The sequence below is a fragment of the Rhinopithecus bieti genome, unplaced genomic scaffold, assembly GCF_001698545.2.
Source record: "Rhinopithecus bieti isolate Rb0 unplaced genomic scaffold, ASM169854v2 scaffold_71, whole genome shotgun sequence".
Lineage (NCBI taxonomy): Eukaryota > Metazoa > Chordata > Mammalia > Primates > Cercopithecidae > Rhinopithecus > Rhinopithecus bieti.
Genome location: NW_016803101.1, coordinates 618,166 through 636,980, shown reverse-complemented (window position 1 = coordinate 636,980; position 18,815 = coordinate 618,166). Strand labels below are relative to the sequence as shown.

The window sequence follows — 18,815 nt, the reverse complement described above, 5'->3', positions numbered from 1 at the left end:
AGAAATACTCTCATACTCAACCAGAAGCATAGTTAAGTAGGCTATAGCTACATGGTGGAAAATTATGTAGCTATAAAATTTACAGTTATAAACTTTTGGATAATGTGGACAAATGCTCGGGTCTAACCAAAGGTCAGACCTTTGTAAAGAGCTAGACAGTAAGAATTTCATGCTTTGTAGGCTATACGTTTTCTGTTACAAGCATTAGATACTGCTGTTGTAACACACAAGCAGCCATCGAGGATATGTAAATGAATTAGCATGGCTGTGTTTCAATATAACTTTATTTATGGACAGTGAAATCTGAATTTCACATAAATTTTATGTGTCATGATATGTCATTATTCTTTTGCTTTTTTCCCATAACTATTTAAAATATTAAAACCATTCTTAGCTCACAGGCCATACAAAAACAGGTGGCATGTAGATTTGCTGACCCTAGGGCTAGACTACATCGTGAAACAGCAGTACACAAAATTACATATGGTGCTTGTTTTGTGGTATTGGAATTGTTGGGATTTTTTTCTCTATTCTCTGAGTTAGGATTAGGATTTGTATTTTCCAAATTACCTAGAGTAAGTATGTTTTACTTTTATAGCCAAAAACTCTTTATTAAAAAATGAAACTGTATATATTTATATATACTGAAATACATCTATATATTTTAGTAGAGTTGTGGCTCTGAAATGTGTGGTCAAAATGAAAATGTAACTGGATAGTTAAAGGTCTCAGAGGATGGGTCTTTAAGTGTTTTGTATGTTTTGAAAAGATTGTAATCTAGCAAAGAACACTCTCATTTCAATGTTTTCAGTTATCTAAGTCATATTTACAGTTTTACATTGAGTAAACACCTACACAAATAATGACACTGAGTAACTTGTTCCTCTACTCTGCACAAATGCAACTCCTTATGCAGAGTGGCTACTTATAACTTGTGTGCCTTCATTTTACTCCAAATAGCACTTCCAGCTGCCAAATTACGACTTCTGTGGTCATAATGTACACATGTCACACTCTCTCTGGGAACTATTAGGCAAAAGTTTTCTGACCACTATTTCATTACTGAAGAATTTCCTCTTAAAGTTATAAAAGTTTTTTATTCAATGTCAAAAATTTAGTAGTAATCTGGAAGCTATAAACTTAGACCTCGTAGCGATACGTTTTTCAAGGAGTGGAATTACTGAGCAGGCACTCGGGTAAAGAAGAGCAGAGGAAGGAAAGAATCATTTAGAATTCAAAGTAGTTTGAAAGAAATGACTTTACTAAACTTTTCTAACAATATAAGTATCTGTCAATCACACATCTCAACAAATTTAGCATTAAATTCTCATTTTGCAATTTGAAACCCATTTTTTCTTTGCATGCCCCTCCCTTCCACTGCTGTTTTAGGCCATTTCCTTCATTATTCCATTATATCACACCTAAAATCCTTAGCAGTTCTTCATGGAATGCTGCAAAGTGTCTTTATTTCCCCACTGACCATGGTATAACCTCTATATTCCCCAGGGCTGTGGACCCTGTGAACAGTTCCACAGCTGGGCCTTTCTGGAGGGACTGGCTATCTTCAGTTAAAAGAATGTGGTCTATTTCTTAGGAAGAGAAAGGCACTTCAGATGTAAGACAAATCATGTGATCTGGGTGTCATATCTGCGGAATGCCTTCAAATCACAACAAGCACTGGGGCATATGTTCTAAAACAAATCACTTAGCTGGCAATGACATTTCCTTTACATGATAGTCAGGAATGTTATTTCTGATATAACCACATCATTTCCAGCAGTCTCAACCCAAATCCATCCCTAGGGAGAACATCTTATTAACAGTAAAATATAGCAAACACAAAAATCCAAAATAATATGACCCCAGGCTACATTTCAGGAATCAACTCCCTATATTATCAATTCCATATGACAAATTTTCCCTACGCTTGCATAATGCATACAGATATCTAAATCCATACCCCTCTTAGTATCCTAAATTAGCTCTATTCATTTATTTTTTCAGTAAATATCTATCGAGGGCCTAAGATGTGCCAAATACTGTTCCAAGTACTGGGATACAACAGTTAATTAAACAAATAAAAATTCCTTGTTTTGGGGATTATTTATTAGACCTTAACTAATCTTCATTCTGATCCAGTTCTCCTTAAATTAGAATCTGTTGAAATACTATGAAACCACATAATTGCTATTTTTATAGGATAAGCTTTGATGTGCAATAGCACTGGAAGTTTCCCATCCTCATTATTCTGCGGATACAAAGTCCCAAGTGAGTCAAGTTACCCTGGTCGTTCCCTGTCCTGCTCATACAAGCCTCAAACACTCTTGTGGATTCCCCATCAAGAGCTGCTTGGTGTCTGCAATCCCTCCATCAGGATCTGCCTTCAATGTGTTAGAGGGCTTGCTAGGCCATATGGGTGATAGCTCTAACAAAAATTTGGGGTGTCCATCCTTCCCTTTCTGTCATCTGAAAACTGTGACAACTCTGACTGAAACCTAGTGTCCTGTGGTGTCCATCACAAAACATTTCTTTCAGCTTCTACCTGTAAGCCCTTTTTCTAAGAGTCCAGATGCCAGTCCCTAGGCCTGCATGGAGGAAATGCACTAGGTCGTTCTCTCCACTTCACATCTCCTCTGGGTGCCTGACCATAAAATCTCCACTAGTCCTTCTCCAACTTCCAGAGCCCTCACTCAGATTAACGTTCTAGAGTCTGCACACTGTTTCTTCAAAAAGGCTTAGACTTGTTTGAAATGCAGTCTACACTTGGGGTAGGTTGTCTACTAGATAATAATTTTAACATAGGTTTCAAAGCTGTTTGCTAAATATTTTTCATCAGTTATTTGTCTCTTCACTTTGTCTGACCTAAACATACTTTTAATTTTTGTAAACAAGTCGTCTCTTCAGACTTTGCTATTTCCTACTTCATCTCTTCTTTATTGTACGTTTGCTTATTATTTGAAAATATTCAAATATAAGATTAAAGACTAGAAAAATAGGATAGATGAAACTCATAAGAAATATTAATAAGCACAGATAATGAATCAGCAAGTAGTTTGTGGGACATAGGCAGAATCCATATGGTAAGACATGTTACTTTATAGATAGAAATGGATGGAAAGACCACACCATAAGGTAGAGATATGCCACCTCTAGTTAATGTCATCCTTAAATTGACCCTAGAACTGCAGATAAAACACAAAAAGCTATTCAGCAGCCTCAGTGGCAAATTATAGCCATTGGCCAGGCATGTTCGTCTCTGTATCTCTCCTAGATAGCAAGTGTGTGTAAGTAGCCTCAGGCACCTTCAGTCTTCCAAGCCGCCTGTTTCAAATCTCAACCCTGATCCTCATAACCTCACAGAGAGTGAAGAAGGCTGATGCAGTGGAGAGAGACAGGGCACATGAACACTGCATAACTAAGAAGTCAGGTTATGATCCTTCCCCCTGCTTGCTCCCTGTTGTATCTCTTCTTGCTTTTTGCTATGTTTAGTACCACAAACCATGTGATTTCAGCATATTAATTTGGTCTGTGACACCTTCTGTGATGACCTCTTGGATAACTTGACTGGTAGTCTTCTTGGACACTACCATTGCATTAAGGTAATTTCTCATAAAACAGCTTTGCTCTCCCGTACTAATCAAAATGCTTATCCTGAAGCATGCCCTGCTTTCTCCTGTCTTGGAGCCACTTTTGCATGCTGCCCTTTTTATTTAGAAGGAGGCTCCTTCATCAGGTTAACTCCTACTGTTTGTCAAAGCTTACCTCAGGTATCACCTTTACCCCAAACTTTCCCTGGCCTCTGTCACCTTGTGTAATATAATATAATATAATAATATAATATAATATAATATATAACATAATACGATACGATATAATACCTCACCTCTGTGTTATTATAACACCCCATACACACTTTTATAATAGCACAGTATCACAGTCTTATGTTTGCTTAGACCTGCACTATTCAATATGGTAGCCACATGTAGCTATTTAATTTACATTAATTAAAATTTAATATAAAATTAAATTAAAGATTAAAGTTTAGTTCCTCAGTCACACTAACTACATTCCAAGTGCCCCAAAGCCATATTTCTATCATCACAGTAAGTTCTAATGAATAGTGCTGGCTTAGAGTGTTCATTCCTTGAAGCCACAGGCTATTTTGCTTGCTGTTTCTGTATTACCAGTGGCCTGCACAGTGACAAGTACAGAGCAAGTACTCTATATACCTGCCTGTTGAGGAATGAATGAACGAATGGATGAGTGAGTTATTGGACTTATTCTAGTCCATATTCTAAAGAAAGTGAATAGGGTATCTTTTAATGTTAAACTCCTCTTTCTGCAAATATTTTTATTTCATAGAGTTTAACTTCATTTTCTTTCATTTCAACTTTCTTCAATTCCTCCTTTGGAAGTGTCTCAAGCTTCAGAAGGGAACTTACTGTTCTTTTCAATGCTAATCTATACTGACCTTCTGGTGGCTATAATTATTGCATTTTACCTTAGGCCACTGAGAAAAGAAAGAAAGAAGCCTGTGACAACAGATAAGAGGAAAGTTATCTTGGCCAGTGTCCATTCTCAGGACATTCAGACAGGAATCCTAGCTCCCTAAAGTTTGATTTTCTATATCGGGGAAAATGCATTGCTTATTCCACTGCTTTAATTGTCAATTTTCATGCTCTCTTGAGAAAAAGATTCTATTATAAGCTAAATTTTTAGGAAATCTAATTGTTTGATGTAAACCTTCAAAGTTTCCTTTGAGTTGAATGTCTATCTGCTTGGGCAGAAAAGGGGAAAAGAGGAAATTTACATTCACTTTGCTAAACATTAGCATCTTTTGTTCAATCATTTGAATGCAGGACAGTTGGGGGAAACAGCTTAGAGAACAAGAGTTGACACATACAGTGTAAAATCTTTTAAGGTGCTTGGATTCAATGAGGGAGAAAGTGAGACGGAACCATATTTCAGCTTCCTAACTGTGTTCCAGTCTGCGGGAACTTTGTGACAGGTCTCTGTCTCTCAGCCACACTTGACTGGCTTTTGCTGACATTCAGCTGTCAGACAGCAACCCTTTACCAGGCCCCTAACATGCTCCACAGCTTCACCCAATTAACTTGCTTTCACTTGACACGGCAGCAAAAAGCTTCATAATAGGTGGTCAAGGTGCATGGTGTCTGCCTGCCCTCGAACTGCTCACACACAGCAAGATGTTTAACGACTTTTCTTCTTGCCTGCATGCTTAGAACTAGTATGACTACAGTTTAGTCATTCCATATATTGAATTGGACAGGAATCTAGGAAATATTATAGTGATACATTAAGCTGCTCAAAAAAAAAAAAGACAGACTTCTAGATGACTAAAGTTAAATTTCAAGTCAGTTCTTTCGGCCCTACTAAAAGAAAGATTTGATTTTTAGATTACCAAAATTTAATATTAACTATAAATTTATAGTTAATTTTTCCATTATATCATTAATAACAATATTGTATAAAGGCTACCCGGCATTAAAAAAGAATATCTGACAAGTAAAAGTGCAAAGGTCTAGGCACATTCAAAAGTATGGAATTTAGCCTCTACTCATAAACATGCACTTATGGACAAACTCAACAACAATTATTCTGTAAATTTTTGTCATGTTACTGAGGCTTTCAGATGAAATACATTGTACTTGAATACATGTTCAGCTAAGAAATAAAATTTTAATACTTTTTTGGAAAATTAAGTATTTTGCACATTTTTTTCTCACCTCCCAATATGTTCAGAGCTAAGCATATAATCAGTTTTCATTTATTTGCACTCTGAAAATTTGAGTTATTTTAAAAATCAATGTTATATAAAGAAAAGGAAAAGTAATATAAACTATGCTTCCTTCAGAAACCTACATTTTTAAAGCTGTGTGATAAAGAGGCCACAAAACGTTAAAGATAGGGCTCTTTGTTACTGACATCCAAATGCAGATCCTTACAGTTACTAAGGCAGAACTATGATTTCAATTCCAAGTATCCTATCAGTAATAACAGCTGAAAAACTAATTACAAGATGGGGAATCCTAGCCTCCATCATCATAAACTAATCCCAGCAGATATTTACCACTATTTCACACTAGGCAAAGCACAGTTTGACCATAACTTACCATTCTATGAATCTGAGAAGATGCTCCAAGCTTTTGAAGTCAGGTCTCCAAGTAGGAGTGCTTTCGTGACATGCCTTCAAATTTCAGAAAGCCTTTCTTTACGTAAATGCACGTTTGTTATATTGAACACTGCTCACTTCTTACCAGAAGTTCAAGGAAGGGAGAGATCTTGAATGAATTACTAAGTAATTAGGAAATTGCACTGCATCAATTTTATTCGTGAAGTCCAGCCACATTTTTCATCTAAATCTATCTAGAATCGAACCTTTTCTATCTCCACTGTTACTGTCCTCACACAGATAATTCTCACTTCTCACTTGCACTACTTTAATGTTGCTTATTATAATTTGCTATAAGTATACACACACACACATATACTTATACATATATGTCTATTTCCTCACTAAAGCTATAGGTCCCTGATAGAAAGCACCTTATCACATCTTATTAAAAATGTAATATAATTTTTATTAAAAATGTAATAGTGCTTAAGAGTAAGGATTTGAGAGGATTCTGGAAAGATGGCAGAGTAGTAGGCACCAGGAACCACCTAGACAACAATTGCACTGGCAGAATCTGTCTGATGAAAGTATTTTGGAATTCTGGAGTCTATTGAAGGCCTGCAACTTCCAGGGGAAGGCTTGGACAGTAAATTGTGATTAATTTCAGTCAATTTTAGCTCTTAGCACAGAGGCAGCTATCCATCTCCCAATTCCAGCCCCATGACAGACACATGTGCAAATGTTCTTGGAACAGCTTGCACATAACTTGCAGGAGCCAGGGTAGGCAAAAAGAACCTTGTTCTCCAAATATCAGGATCTGTGCTCTGATTATTGCTTCTGATCACAGAGGTACCAAAAGGCGGGTGACCATTATTGTTGCACCTCCCCACACTGCACCTCCCCCTCAGCTGAAATGACATCCAGGGAATTTAAAAGGCCAGCATCCTTTCTTCCCTCCTCTTCATCGTTCTCTTTCCCCCCCATTGGATCCAGACATTAAGGACTAAGATTTAAAAGCAACTACATACATAAGGAAAATTAGAAAGTGACCACACAAGCCCAGGGAAAGGTGCAGATCCAGAAAAGACCTGAGAAGATCGTAAGTTTACATCTCAGGCCGATCCCTGACACATAGATAGCTACAGCAATTTAAAAAAAAATCAGAAAACCCTAGGGAAGGGAGAAAATCTGATTTCCAGAGTTGCTACATTATTATATTCAAATGTTCAGTTTTCAACAACAGTAAAAAAAAATCACAAAGCATACTGAGAAACCAGAAAATATGGCTCATTCAAAGGAAAATAATAAATCAATAGAAACTATCCCTGAAGAATATTTGATGGCAGGTGTCTGAGACAAAGACATTACAACAACTGTCTTACAGATGCTCAGAGAACTAAAGAAAGATGTGAAGAAAATCAAGAAAACATTATCTGAACAAAATGGAAATATCAATAAAGAGATAGAAAATCTAGAAAGAAACAAACAACAACAAAAGCAGAAATTCTGGAGCTGAAAATTAACATAACTGAAATGAAAAATTCAATACAGTGATTCAAAAGCAAATCTGAGCAGGAAAAAAAATCAACAAGCATGAAGACAGGACCACAGAAATTACTGTGAGGCTGAGAAACAAAAAGAAAAAGGATTGAAGGAAAGTGAACAGAGTCTAAGGGACCTGTGGGATAACAACAAGCAGAGCAACATATGCATTACGGAGATCTAGAATGAAAAGAATGTACTTAAACATCAATAACAGAAGCAAAACTGGAAAGTTCACAAAATTGTGGAATTTAAACAACACACTCTTAAATAACCAATGGTCCAAAGAAGAAATCATGAGGAAAACTGGAAAATAGAAATGAATGAAAATGAAAACACAACATATCAAAACTTATGAGATGCAGTAGAAGCAGTGCTGGGGGGAAATTTATAGCTACAAATGCTTACATTAAGAAACAAGAAAGATCTCAAATCAACAACCTAACTTTACTACTTAAGAAACTAGAAAATAAAAAACTAAACTGAAACCTAGCAGAAGGAAGGGGGAAAAAGATTACAGGAGAGATAAACAAAATAAAGACTCTAAAAACAGAAAGAAAGATTGGGAGGCCAAGGTGGGTGGATCACGAGGTCAGGAGATCAAGACCATCCTGGCTAACATGGTGAAACCCTGTCTCTACTAAAAATGGAAAAAATTAGCCGGGCGTGGTGGCAGGGCCTGTAGTCCCAGCTACTCAGCAGGCTGAGGCAGGAGAATGGCGTAAACCCGGGAGGCGGAGCTTTCAGTGAGCTGAGATCATGCCACTGCACTCCAGCCTGGGCAACAAAGCAGACTCCGTCTCAAAAAAAAAAAAGAAAGAAAGAAAGAAAGAGAAGAAATCAATGAAACCAAAAGTTGGTTCTTTGAAAAGATCAACAAAACTGACAAACTTTTAGCTAGATAGGCAAGAAAAAAAGAAACTCAAATTACTAACATCAAAAGACAAAGTGGGGATATTAGTACCAGTTCCACAGGGGGGAAAAGGGGATTGTAAGACAGTACTATGAACAACTGTACTGACAAACTGAACACCCTCAACGAAATAAACAATTTCCTAGAAACATAAAACCTACCAGGACTAACTAACAAATTAGAAAAAAATAAAGTAAAAGGAAAAGATCTATAACTAGTAAACAGATTGACTCAGGAATCAAAAACCTTTCAACAAGAAAAGCCGAGGATCAAATGGCTTCACTGATTAATTCTACCAAACATTTAAAGAAGAATTAACATTAGTCCTCCTCAAACTCTTCCAAATAATTGAAGAGAAGGGAACACTTCCAAATAAATTTTATGAGGCCAGCATTATCCTGTTACTAAAGCCATACAAATATATCATAAGAAAAGAAAACTATAGGTCAATATCCCCAATGAATATATATCCAAAAATCCTCAACAAAATACGATCAACTGAATTCAACAGCACAATAAAATGACCAAACACCAAAACTAAGTGGGTTTACCCTGGGATGCAAGGAGAGCTCAACATACAAAAACCAATTTATGTGATATACCACATTAACAGAATGAAGGCTAAAAATCACATGATCATAGATGCATAAAAGCATTTGATTAAGTTTAATACCATTTCCTGATTTAAAACTCTCAACAAACTAGGAATAGAAGGAAATTACCCTAACACAATAAAGGACATATATATGAAAGGCCCAAAGCAAATATCTTACTCAATGGTGAAAGAATGAAAGCTTTCTCTTTAAGATCAGGAACAAGGCAAACCTAACTCCTTTCACCACTTGTATTCAACATAGTACTGGAAGTCCTAGCAAGAGAAATTATGCAAGAACAAGAAAAGGCACTCAAATTGGAAAATAAGTGAAATTATCTTTCTTTGCAGATGATATGCTCATGTAGAAAACCCTAAAGATTCCACACCAAATACTATAAGAATGAATAAATGAATTCAGCAAAGTAGGAGGCCAGAAAGTCAACACACAAAAATCAGTTGCATTTCCATACCCTAACAATAAACGATACAAAAGAAAATTACAAAACAGTTCCATTTAAATAACATCAAAAAGAATAAAATACCTAGGCATTAAATTAACAAAGGAGGTGAAAACATTTGTATAATGGATACTACAAAACATTGCTGAAAGACATTAAAAACATGAAGAAAGGGAAACATATCCCATGTTAATGGATTAGGAGACTTAATAATTTTTAAGATGTCAATACCACCCAAGGCAATCTACAGAGTAGATGCAATCCCTATCAAAATCCCAATGAAATTCTTTGCAGAAATAGAAAAACCTGGCCAGGCACGGTGGCTCATGCCTATAATCCCAGCACTTTGGGAGGCCAAGGCAGGTGGATTACCTAGGTCAGGAGTTCAAGATCAGCCTGACCAACATGGAGAAACCCCGTCCCTACTAAATACAAAATTAGCTGGGCTTGGTGGCACATGCCTGTAATCCTAGCTACTTGGGAGGCTGAGGCAGGAGAATAGCTTGAACCCAGTAGATGGAGATTGTGGTGAGCTGAGATTGCGCCATTGCACTCCAGCCTGGGCAACAGAGCAAGACTCTGTCTCGGAAAAAAAAAAAAAAAAAAAAAGCAAAATCCATCCTAAAACTCATAATCTCCAGGGACTGGAAACACCCAAAACAATATTGAAAAAAGAAGAACAAAGTTGGAGGACTCACTCGTCGTGATTTCAAAACTTACTACTAAGCTACAGTATTCAAAACAGCGTGTACTGGCATAAAGACAGATATAGAGACCAATAGAACAGAATAGAGAGCTCAGAAGTAAAGCATCAGATAAGGGTCAAATGAGTTTCGACAGGATGTCAACACCATTTAATGGGGAAAAAAAAGTCTTTTCAACAAACAGTGCTAGGAGCACTGGATGTCCACATGCAAAAGAATGAAGTTGAAGAACTTCATTAAAGAAAGAATGAAGAACACTATGTACACAAATTAAACCAAAATGGATCAAGGACCTAATGTAAGACCAAAAATTATAAAACTTTTAGAACAAAACACAGGGTGAAAGCTTTACAACCCTGGATTTGGCAAAGATTTTTGGAATTTGACACCATAGGCACAGGCAACAAAAGAAAAAATATAGACATATTGAACTTCCTGATAATTTTAAAACTGTGTGCATCAAAGGACACTATGAACAGAGTAAAAAGGCAACCTACAGAACAGGAGAAAATATTTGCAAATCATATATCTGTTAAGGGATTGATATCCAGAATATATAGAAAACTCCTAAAACTCAATGACAACAAAATACCTGATTTAAAAAATGGGCAAAGGACTTGAATCAACATTCTCCAAAAAAATATACAAACCAATAAGCACATATAAAGATGCTCAACATCACTAATCATTAGGGAAATGCAAATCAAACCTACAATGAGATACTACCTCATACCCATTAGAACAGCAAAAACAAAACAAAACAAAACAAAAAAAAAAACAAAAAAACAGATAATCACAAGTGTTGGCAGGGAGATGGAGAAATTAGGATCTTTGTTCTGTTAGTGGAAATGTAAAATAGCACAACACTGTAGAAAACAGTATGGCAGCTCCTCAAGAAATTAAAAATAGAATCACCAAATGATCCAGCAATTCTACTTCTGGGTATAACCCTGAAAGGACTGAAAGTAGGGTCTTGAAGAGATATTTGTATACCCACACTTGTAGCAACGCTATTCACAATTGCTAAAATAAGGAAGCAACCCAAGTCCATCAATGGATGAATAAATAAGCAAAATGTGGTATATACATACAATGGAATATTATTCAGCCTTACAAAAGAAATTCCGCACAGCAAAAGAAACTACCATCAGAGTGAACAGGCAACCTAGAGAATGGGAGAAACTTTTTGCAATCTACCCATCCAACCAAAGGGCTAATATCCCAGAATCTACAAAGAACTAAACAATTTACAAGAAAAAAATCAAACCAACCCCACAAAAGTGGGTACAGGATATGAACAGACACTTCTCAAAAGAAGACAATTTATGCAGCCAACAGACACATGAAAAGATGCTCCATCATCACTGGCCAATTAGAGAAATGCAATCAAAACCCACAATGAGATACATCTCACACCAGTGTAGAATGGCAATCATTAAAAGTCAGGAAACAACAGGTGCTGGAGAGGATGTGGAGAAATAGGAATACTTCTACACTATTGTGGGACTGTAAACCAGTTCAACCATTGTGGAAGACATGTGGCAATTCCTCAAGGATCTAGAATCTAGAAAACCATTTGACCCAGCATCCCATTACTTGGGTATATAACCAAAAGGATTATAGAATCATGCACTACAAAGACACATGCCACGGGTATGTTTACTGGCAGCACTATTCACAATAGCAAAGACTTGGACCAACCCAAATGTCCATCAATCAAAGACTTGATTAAGAAAATATAGCACATATACACCATGGAATGATGTATGCAGGCCATAAAAAAGGATTGAGTTCGGTGTCCTTTGTAGGGACATGGATGAAGCTTTGGGAACCATCATTCCTGAGCAAACTATCGCAAGGAACAGAAAACCAAACACACATGTTCTCACTCATAGGTGGGAATTGAACAATGAGAACACTTGGACACAGGAAGGAAACATCACACCCAGGCCGGCCTGTCGTGGGGTGGGGGGAGGGGGGCGGGATAGCATTATGAGATATACCTAATATAAATGACGAGTTAATGGGTGCAAGACACCAACATGGCACATGGATACGTATGTAACAAACCTGCACATTGTGCACATGTACCCTAGAACTTAAAGTATAATAATAAAAAAAAGAAAGAAATGCTGACATATGCTAGCTACCATGCTACAACATGTATGAACCTTGAGGACACTATGCTAAGTGAAATAGGCCAGTCACAAAAAGACAAATACTGTAGAATTCTACTTACGTGAAATACTTAGTCAAAATAATAGAGAAAAAACAGAATGGTGATTGCCAGGATCTAGTGAGATGGGGGAAATGGGAAATTACTGTTTAATGGGTATACAAGTAGGGTGTTTTTAAAGTGTATTAAGTGATGTCATAACATAAGCTTTTATCCATAAATTCCACAAACACCCTATAAGTTTTTAATGTCTATGAATGTTAAGGTCTCAGAATTTCTAATGCAACTATAATTTTCTAATAAATACATATAGAAAGGGTTTATAACAATGGTGACACACATCACTTGTTCTTCCATTATCCAAATTCATATTATAGGTATTTGTTACCTTTCTAAAATCCCACCACAGTTTGACTTGTTAGAATCATGTTTTTTAGTTTCTAAACGAATGTAATTTTATCATAACAGATTTTTATTGATACAATAAAACTGAGGCAGATTAAACTGCTAATTGTACAACCTAAACAACAAAACTCTGTAATTCAGAAAAAAAAAAAGTGTTTATATATAAAAGTGCTATCTCTCCGTGTCATCAGTAAGTCAAGCATTTAACAACATATCTTGAAACCTAACTAAATAACATTTACTTAGGCAGAGGTACAAAAATGCCCATCAAAAGGCACTCTAATTCAAAGCTATAAGAGTTCTAACCCAACTACAATGCTTCTGCCTAGAATAAAGGAGTTACTTTGTGGCCTTGGTAGTTCCCTCCTACTTTGAAAACAAGTAAAAATTATATCTATCCTCAATTTATTATAACATAAAGGAAATGGCATTAACAATAACAACAGGAACCTTACAGGCATCCTTTCATTTAAACCTGCATGCCTAGCTACTATGAATGGGCTCTTGAGCTGGACTGCCTGTGTTCAAATATTTGCTTCAATACCTAATAAGCAATATGGTATAATAAGAGTTCATAAAAATAATATATCCCAATAAGGGTGTTGTAAATACTGAATACATTAACACATTTGAGGCCCTGACAATGTCTCACACATGGAAAGTATTGGATAAATGTTAGCTAATCCTTCTCCTCCTCCCCATCCTTTCCTTTTACAGCACTTTAGCAACCCTCTGGCTCAAAAACTATATATCCACAAGTCCTCTTCTGTTTCATGTTCGTAGATTACGCCTTTACCTGAAAGATACTTTCCAGTGGTCACAAGAGGGTTTCAATAATTAGGTGTAGATGACTTATGCCAAAAAGAAAAACAATAGCCACAGTGGTTTACAAAAAGCCAGCAGTCGGTCGGGCACGGTGGCTCAAATACCAGCACTTTGGGAGGCCAAGGCGGGCGGATCACAAGGTCAGGAGATCGAGACCATCCTGACTAACACGGTAAAACCCCATCTCTACTAAAAATACAAAAAAAAAAATTAGCCGGGCATGGTGGCGGGTGCCTGTAGTCCCAGCTACTCGGGAGGTTGAGGCAGGAGAATGGTGTGAATCCGGGAGGCGGAGCTTGCAGTGAGCTGAGATCCCGCCACTGCACTCCAGCCTGGGCGACAAAGCAAGACTCCATCTCAAAAAAAAAAAAAAAAAAAAAAAAAGCCAGCAGTCTCAGCTCTTTGGTTTAATGACTAGATGACGCAGAGAAAATCCCCCAACTTTTCTGAATATTACAAATATCACATTTATCACAAAAAAACTGTAAGGGTATGTACATGGGTATATTTTAAAATTGTAAAGAACTGTAGAAAGAAATAAAACATCAACATTACTGCAAAAGAAAAAACAACACGTAGTTTAACCTTACTCTCTTATAGGCTAGTGGCATCCTGTTTCTGTTCACATAGTTCTCCCTGCCTAGAATTCCTTGTTCAAACCCTATCATTCCTTCAAAATCAAGCACAAATACAACTTCTTAAAAATATTCCCTAACCATCTCATTTCAAATAAATTTATCTTTTCAAACCCCATGAGCATTTATCACTTTATTGCACTATAAGAGTCTGTCCTGACTCACCAACTGATTATAAGTTCCATCAAATCAGCAACTCTGCATTATGCCTTTTTGTATTCAATCCATGTGCAGATACAACTATCTTGCCTGCATAAAAGATGGGAAGAGAAAGAGCTCTAAAATATTTTAGAATTCTTCAAAAGGGAAGATAATTTATTGATTAATTCAACAAACCTTCACTGGGCACTTAACAATGAGTCAGATACAGTGTGGGTGCTGCTAAGGCTACAAGGTTGAATAATACACGGTATCTGACTTCCAGACCCCAAGCTTTGCAAAATCAAAAATATACTTAGACCTGCATCTGGTTCTAAATATACAAGTATTAATTACTCACTATTACATATTATATGTTTAATTGTTAAATTATTTCATATCAATAACCCAGTCTTTTTAAACATGTAATATTCCTACCATTTGCAGAAATAAAAGCAAGCACAATTTCTTATCATCCTCTGTCTGATGTACCCTATATGTATCTCATAAGTTCTAAATCATAAATAGGTGTTTTTTTTCTGGCACTGATCTAAGAAAAAGTCTTTTGACATTTCCTTTTAAATATCTCTGCTCTTCTCATCCTTAAACTGATGAAAATACCAAACTGCCACCATGCCAACTAGGATCACTGAATTAAATATATCAGTGACAATAAAGACAAAGCTGTTAGAGAAACACACATGTAATATAGAACCATTCTTATGTTGCCATGAACTTGATATGAAACACAAAATCTTCAGAGGGAAAAGTAACATCAAATAAAGCTGACAAGACAGCCAGCAGTTTAACTCAGGACCCATCTCCTTAAACAGCTTGGTTTGGGTTCAGCAGTTAAAGCTCAGAGTTCAGAGCTATTCTCAGGTGGGATGACATTTTTACCACCTGCCTCCTGAATTGCTTTGTTTCTTTTTCTTTTTCTTTTTTTAACTTACCATTCTACGTTGCTATTAATGTTGTAGGAGAGTTTGATCATAGTTTAAAATTTCTATAATATCCTGTATCTTTTTCTATATTTCTTCTGGGAAAGCACAATAATTCAGTATTTTCTTCTTAAGGATATGGAATGTCAACACAGAGGGACGATTGGTCGCAGAAATTATGATTCCTACTGAACTCAAAAACATATCCCAAAGCACTCTCTTGACCTGAACTTAGAACTTAAAAGAATATTTCTTCCATTCTTTGCATTACTTTTAAGGACTACAGATTGTTTACTAGTATATTCCTCACCATTATCACTTATTTATTGTACTCCAATAGTATGCTAGGCACTGAATAAGGTAAAAACAAAGACACAATTCCTGATCTCAGGTGAACAATTCAAATACAACCACACAACAGCAATTTGTCTCTTTTCCTTTCTCCTTCCCTTAAGAAAGGGGTGGGGAGACCACAGAAACATGACATTTTCAATAATAATTTGACATACCAGATGACCTTATTAATAAAGAAATTCTGGATCCATAGAGACAGATGACCAATTACAGCCATTGCTTTTTGGTATCTGAACTTCCAAATAGGCTTATGAATTTTAACTTGAGCCACATAATTTGGAATTTATAATGGAATTTTCAGCAAACTATTCCTTATCTACCAGTGTTAGGTATTGTGTTGACATCTAGGAATAGGGCAATCTCCTACTCACATAGCACTTCTAGAATAGGATTAGTCAACTAAAAATCAATTGTAATATGATACAATTAATGTCATAATTATACAACAGGATGTTTGGGGGAGAGACTTGGGATTAAAAATTTGGGAAAAAATCAAGTAGGTGAGAAGTTGAAAATACTATTCCAAGCAACAAATCAGCATATATATAAAGGCTCATGGGGGAGAGCGTGGTATATTTAAAAGAAAAGAATTCAAATGTGGCTGAACATGTTAAAAGCAACGTGGTCAATGTGTGCTTTTTTAAATAATAAAACGTGAATTTAAGTAAAAACAAACTAATTTAAAAAACAAATTAATAGCTCAGTAACCCTTTTAGCTGGTAACCTTATATTAGTTCTTTGCATTTTATGCTTAAAAATGAATTGTCTTCTTTTATATAATATTGTGTATGCTGTTTCTAAATGGCTAGTTAAAAGGGTTTCAGACTGCTACTGTCTAGCACTTTTTTCAAGTTATATATTGTAGCACTTGATTTTCTTTCTTGTTTTTAATTATATTTTAAGTTCTAGGGTACATGGGCACAATGCACAGGTTTGTTACATATGTATACATGTGCCGTTGGTGTGCTGTACCCATTAACTCGTCATTTACATTAGGTATTTCTCCTAATGCCATCCCTTCCCCCTCCCCCAACCCCACGACAGGCCCTGGTGTGTGATGTTCCCCTTCCTGTGTCCAAGTGATCTCATTGTTCAATTCCCACCTATGAGTGAGAACATGTGGTGTTTGGTTTTCTGTTCCTTGCGATAGTTTGCTCAGAATGATGGTTCCCAGCTTCATCCATGTCCCTACAAAGGACACGAACTCATCCTTTTTTATGGCTGCGTAGTATTCCATGGTGTATAGGTGCCACATTTTCTTAATCCAGTCTATCATTGATGGACATTTGGGTTGATTCCAAGTCTTTGCTATTGTGAAGAGTGTAGCACTTGATTTTCAATAAATGTACAGCCAATCTGAATAAAGTTATCACAATTCTCTCTTCTTAACACTGGCTTTGAAACATTAAAAATATCAAGCGTTGGTATAAGAATTTTGATCCGATGAATGGAACCTGTGGATCTGTTGAAGACTGAGGTAAATTACCCTAATTATCTTTTTTAAGGTTCCTTATTATCACTGAATTTCAAACTCAGTGTTTTTTTTAATGTTTCCTATCTATCCAATGGTATATTATGGGTGCAAATTAAATGTGAATAAGAATGAAAACAAGTTTAAACTGTGAAAATGGTTAAAATCACAATGGTGTCCAGGAGTGTTAAACAAAGTAATAAGTTAACCAAGTATTGAATCACTACTGGTGAGCTCCATTAAGCAATACATGAACTTCTCTATGCATTCCGGACTGCTAAATATTCAATTTCAAAGGTGAAAATCTTTAAATATTTAAATACTCATTTTGTTTGTTATTCTAAAAAATAGAAACTCAAACATATGCTATTACTGTTGTTAATGATCTGAATCCTCTGGAATAGCCTGCTGGCTGGATGAGGTAACATTTAGGTGGCACAAGGCCCTGAGAGGGACATTTTTAAGTGGCATGGAAGGTTATGACAGAAACAATAATGAAGTGAATGAGAAAACACTTGTTTAGTACTAGAAGGCACCTTAGAGATTATCTAGTCCAATCTCCTCCTTTTACAGTCGTGGGAACTGCCAGAGAGGTTAATCACCCAAGGTCATATAGCTAATGTTGGCAGTACGAAGGTTAACTTCTTAACTTTATGTTTGTTTTGTTTTGTTTTGTTTTGTTTTGTAGAGATAGGGTCTCACTAGGTTGCCCAGGTTCGTCTTGAACTCCTAGGCTCAAGCAATTCTCCTGATCTTTCTGAGTAGCTGGGAATAGACTCAAGTTCTTAGCTCTTGACTCCACAGTCCAGTTTGCTTTCCACCACACAAAGTTAAGAGCATATTCCTTCAATTTCTCTGTACCTCAAAAATAAAGGGTAGAAATAGTGAGGAGATAAAGCTATAGTAACAGTGACTATGTATAAGTTGTGGTGAGAGAGATGGAGAGAGAAAATTAGTGAGATGTTTGATAGATTACTACCTTTTTACATCGTTGTTGGTTCCCACATTTGCTCTGCAAGTTTGACTTTGTGCAAAGGGACCGAACCCTTATTCCCATTAAGAAATTACTGTGCATATCCTTCCTTATGTGGGAAGCTGGGAAGTCAAGTCAGTTACCAGTGTCCTTCCTTTCCCTGGTAAATTCCCTTCAATCATTGAAAAAGAGAAATGACCTTAACTGACTTGCAGCTTAATTAGATAAGATTCTGAGTTCTACAAGTATATCAAATACTATGAATGGGAAATCCATGCTTCAGTATATTATTAAGAAAAAAGTCTTTAAGGCCGGGTGTGGTGGCTCACACCTGTAATCCCAGCACTTAGGGAGGCCGAGGCAGGCAGATCATGAGGTCAGGAGTTTGAGATCAGCCTTGCTAACATAGTGAAACCCCATCTCTACTAAAAATACAAAAATTAGCCAGGCATGGTGGCAAGTGCCTGTAGTCCCAGCTACTTGGGAGGCTGAGGCAGGAGAATCGCTTGAACCTGGGAGGCAGAGGTTGCAGTGAGCCAAGATGGTGCC

General features: G+C 36.5%; 1 protein-coding gene across 4 annotated transcripts in view; it reads right to left on the bottom strand.

Moving 5' to 3' along the window:
- CCDC171 (coiled-coil domain containing 171) overlaps positions 1-18,815 on the bottom strand; it is a 399,071-nt gene that overhangs the window by 9,972 nt on the left and 370,284 nt on the right. Inside the window, exon 26 of one of the 4 annotated variants that reach the window (XR_001889029.1) lies at positions 14,555-14,638. The exons of the other annotated variants lie outside the window; for them this stretch is intronic. The gene's annotated coding sequence lies outside the window, so the exon portion shown is untranslated. The remainder of the gene's footprint in view (positions 1-14,554; positions 14,639-18,815) is intronic. 4 annotated transcript variants of the gene reach the window in all.